A 5173-nucleotide genomic window follows, 5' to 3' on the forward strand; every position below is an offset into this window, starting at 1 on the left:
TTTTCTCTCCGTTTTGGCCTCCACACTGAGACGACGTTTTTGGTCAAGGAAAACTGAGCTTTTTGAAGAGGCAGTTTTCATGTTGCAATCTGGACTGCAAAAACTGAGCCCTTTGAAAACAATGACGCATTTTAGTCATATGATGCAGTCATGTGACCAATTAAACTGAGTGGGTGGACGGCATTATACAGCAGTTCTTTTGTTTGCTCTCAGTTCTGACAGCCCTGTTAAAGATTAATATCAGTTTATACATGCTGCAGACAGCTGCAGATAAAATTTTTCCTCTACATTTGGCAGCGAAGCTTCAAAGAGCCGGAAAGTAAATAAACGGCACATGGAAATGACTTCCTGTGTGAGGCTTCTGTGTTAGTGGAGCCGCTAAAAGTGGTGGATCTAAATCTGCACCTCAAAGTGCGTTCACATACAAGTAGAAGGGGAGTGAGTGGGTCAGCGCTCAGCGCACAGACACTAAGTTGGCCTTAAACACACCATTTATTTCCATGGAAACAGACACAACCAGAGTTACAGTTTAAATGCCCCTATACAATAACAAGAGTCGCAACACGCTAAAAACCCTGCCGCAGAAATAACTCTACACTGTCAACACAAAGGCTACACAAATGTTTCCATATGCTAAAATTCCCATAATGCCACAGTCCAGCCACACGCCGGCAAATGTTCCTTATCTGAGACACGAGAGGAATTTCTCTTCCGGGATGGAAACCACGCCGGCCAGAAGAACAAGGGGGCGGGCTCCTGTCGCAGACCTGTCTCCTCCTGACAGCACGTCACAGTCCCGCCCCACTCCACACCTGAACACGGCCTCCGTCGTAGCACCGCCAGATGCAGGCAGAGGGACACCCCTGCCCTGCTGTGGATTGCATCGCCTCCCACTATGCTGGCTTGCGCGCATTTCTTTTCCTCCTGCTCGCCTTCCGTGCGTCGCCTTCCCGTCTCTGCCTCACTATCCCTTTTAACAGGTGAGCCTGGCGGCTGATAGGCTGCCTCGGGGAACGCCCCCACCTCCACAGGTACTACTATTGTCCGCTTAGTCCACAGTCGATTAAAAGAATATTGTGCAACAACACTAACACACAATATAAATATCAGGATAAAATGGGCTCAGAGCCACCTCTGTGTGACCCCCACTGCCTGAGCCTGTGAGTATTTAGAAAGTAGAAGGACAGAAACTCCAGGTGTGGACGAGGCTCGTGGCATCAAAAACAGCTGCTGCTGTGATTCCTGCTGAAGGGGGTTCAAATAAGTGTCTGAATACTTCAGGAAATGTTAAAGAAACAATCGTAAGGTTGTGTTTCCAGTTTGACATTATTAGAAACATTATCAGCCACAGGCTGAATGGATTAAATGGAGTAAACTGATACTGGTCCCACCATGACCTCTGACCTCTGACCTGCATCTACAGCACTGAGCCCTGACAGTGAGCAGCACTTGTTTCTTCTGCAGGATGTTTCCCTCCCTGCTGCAGACGGTGCAGGTGGAGGTGTTTGTGTCTCCATCTGTGGGTATTTCAGGGTCAGACTGAGGTCTCCAGGTTACAGCAGCTTTCTCTTCATCTTCGTTGGTTCTCTGTAAAACTTGTGTGTCTCAGTTTGTTCCTGATGTGTTCCTGACTCCAGACGTGTTGGATGAAGAGCAGAAGAACAGGCTGAGCCTCCACAGTCGGCCATGTCTCACACGCTTCCTTTCTTTGGGCCTCAGCATCAGCAACGTGTCTGCAGAGGATGTAGGTTTGAGTGACCACAACTGTGTCTTTGTTGACCTTCACTTGAGGACATGCCGTTGGATAAAAGAGTCTATTTGAAACTTCAGAAACAAAACTCAGATCAGAAAATGGTTTTGTTTGACACAATCAGCTGTTGCGTCTCGAGCTGGCTCACCTATAAATGTGGCTCTAAAGCAGACAGCAACAAAAGTCTGATTTTCTGTAGATAAGATCAAAGAAATCGATGACCCCCCCCCCCAAAATAGCGTTCTTGTTGTGGCAGCTCACTGCTGCTCTACTTTTACACCTGTGACATTTGATGATAATCAGCCATCTTCAGCTCCCTCAGAGATTCTCCCCACAAAGCTTTTTGCCTTGTAAACCTTTTTAACACTTTTCTTCAGACTGGACTGTTCCAGCTTTTTCAAACATGGCACCATGGAAGCAAAGCTCAGCAAACCCAGCTTAGATCCAACATTACATCAACATTATAGATCAGTTTCTCCTTCAGGTCAAAGCTTGTTGAGAAGCTGCTTGCTGCCCACCTCACAGCCTGCTTGAAGAAACACGACATCTATGACCGTTTCCACTCTGGTTTTGGTCACATGCATCCACTGACACTGCACTACTAACAGGAACCAGGTATACTGTGATGTCAGCAGATGGTGGAAAATACACAGTCCTGGTCTTGTTGGAGCTCTCCTGCTCTGAACATCTGAAGCTCTCCACCACATGACTGAGCACAACTAGGGAGGAACATTTACTGAAGCTGCTGCAACATTTCCTGTCAGCACATGATTGTGTGACAGTCAAGGAGCCACCAGAGGCCACCTGCTAACAGGGCTGGGTATCCTCACTGATTTCTACAATCCATTCACTTTTAATCGCTGAAGTTTGCCTCAGACAGTCAGAAATATTATTCATTTCCATATTTTTATATCTATAAAAAGAAAGCTGACACTGTGAGACTTCATCAGAGGTGTGAGCATCACAGCAGATGTGTCAAAGTAACCGAGGATAAAACAGAAGAACATGAAGCAGATTTTCCTGGCCTGGCTTTTTATAGCAGATGACCTTAAAAATATTCTGCAGTAGAACAAAAACACATGTGAACATGACCTGATGAAGTGAAGCAGAGCAAAGTTACAGAGGTTTGATTACAGACACAGCTGAGAGTTTTGCAATTTTCCATCATTTTACAAAGTTTGTTCAGTTTTGAACAGCAGAAATGAGACTAAGTAAAAAACAACAACAAACCCAGCGGCCAACAGCGCTGTCAACAACGGTAGACTGGTGGGTAACAACAAGCCAATAATGCAGGAAACAGAGATTTTTAGATGGAAACTGATTCTGATGCGTCTTTGTGCAGAATCCATGTTCCTGCTCTCAGTTACTGTTTTAGCTGTTTGATGGTTGTTGAAACTGTGGGAGCTTCAACCTGAGATTCAGGCGTTTCGGGTAAAATACATTTATATTTAAACATCGATTCAGGATTTTAATGAGTCAATATGACGTCATCCAAGCTAGAGTCGATTTCACTAATCAAAACCCACCTCTACCTGCTAACCATCGGCATTATGGGTAGTGTAGTAGGAGACACTCACCTGACTTAAAATAGTGCCGGAAACGAAATGAAAGACCTCGAGAGACGATAAGAACAAGAACCAGCAGAACCAGGAGAACCATCAGAACCAGGAGAACCAGCAGAACCAGGAGAACCTGGAGAACCCGGAGAACCAGCAGAACCAGGAGAACCAGGAGAGCCAGCAGAACCAGGAGAACCTGGAGAACCCAGAGAACCAGCAGAACCAGGAGAGCCAGGAGAACCAGGAAAACCAGCAGAACCAGGAGAGCCAGGAGAACCTGGAGAACCCGGAGAACCAGGAGAACCAGCAGAACCAGGAGAACCAGGAGAAACAGGAGAAACAGGAGAACCAGCAGAACCAGGAGAACCAGCGGAACCAGTAGAGCTGTGGTCCAGGATGGAAGTGGTTCTGTAGAGAAACACAAATTGTCAGGTGACCTTTGACTGAATGTAATGAATTAAAGAATATGCTTGGATTTAAAATGCTTAAGCAAGCATGCTTATTGTGACAATATGAAAAGTTCAGTTTGAGTGATTGTGATCGTCTACAGCAGTGTTTTGGTTTGATGTTGACCTTTGACCTGCAGTGGGACATCTCTCAGTCTAAATGATCTGACGGAGCAGGTGTAGGTGGCGCTGGTTGGTCAGGTTCAGGCTGAGGTCTCCAGTTTCCAGAGCGTCAGTCTTCATGGATGTTTGGCCGCTGTAACGCTGCTTTGGATCTTTCAGTTCATCACCTTGAAGCTGGTGGATGGTTGGAGGACTGAGGTCGGAGCGACTCCACCCCACTGTGGGGCTGTCCAGTTCAAAAGTGGGAAACTCACAGGGCAGCAGGACAAACAGCTCTCCCTCATACAGCTCCACAGCCGAGGCATGCTGGGAAACTGAGGACACAGACAGAGTCCATGTGTCACTTTGAGGTCAAACATGGACACAGCTTCAGTTACACATTATCAAATATCTACATATAGAAATAAAATCACTGTGCAGGTCAAATAAATGAATAGAATAAAGAAAGAAATCAGACGTGGTATAAGTGAAAAGTCTGAGTTCAGCTCGGCGGCTCACAGAAACACTGACTTCCTGTTATTAATGAGGCGGCTGTGGGAACAGGTAGGAGGCTCCTGATTGGTTCATAAGGTGTGAATAAATGTGTCATGTAGCAGGAAACAAAGCCACATCAGGCCTTAGAAGGAATTCATGAGAGTCTGAAATCTGTCTGCAGTGCAGTGGAGTGATCTCCTCCCTATGAATGAAGTTAGAAGTCTGGAAGTTTAGGAAGCAGCTGCACATCAGGAAGCACAAATGTGATGAGGAGAAGGCGTGGAGCGCTGTGTCAGGCTCTGCTGTGGAAACCAATGAACTTTTGCAATGTTTTGAACTGGGAAAAGAAGCAGGATGTGAACTTTGTAGGTCAAAACAAAGCTCAGGGTCAAATTTGATTCAGTACCTGTGTCACCATCAGTGTTGGGCAAGTTACTTTGAAAAAGTAATTATAGTTACTAGTTACTTATTCAAAAAAGTAACTTAGTTAGTAACTGGGTTACAATATTCTAAAAGTAATTAATTACTTGAAAAGTAACTCTTGCGTTACTTTAAAAAAAGTTTAACCCTCTGGGGTCCAGGGTAGAATTGGCCATTTTTAACTACTTTTGATGTTTCCTCCACATTTTACCTTTAAAAACTATTTACTTTGCCTTGTTTGGTATCATCCTTTTCAGCACAACCTCACGTGCCTGAATTTACAGTCAAGTTTTCATTTTGACAGACTGTAATAACACAATTGATCTAAAATCACACAAAAAACATAAAATCAGAGTAGAAAAAAGTTATTTTTTACTGTAACAACCACAAACATGTTTAAT

Source organism: Pundamilia nyererei, unplaced genomic scaffold (genome assembly GCF_000239375.1).
Source record: "Pundamilia nyererei isolate P.nyererei 1_Seehausen unplaced genomic scaffold, PunNye1.0 scaffold00897, whole genome shotgun sequence".
Classification (NCBI taxonomy): Eukaryota; Metazoa; Chordata; class Actinopteri; order Cichliformes; family Cichlidae; genus Pundamilia; species Pundamilia nyererei.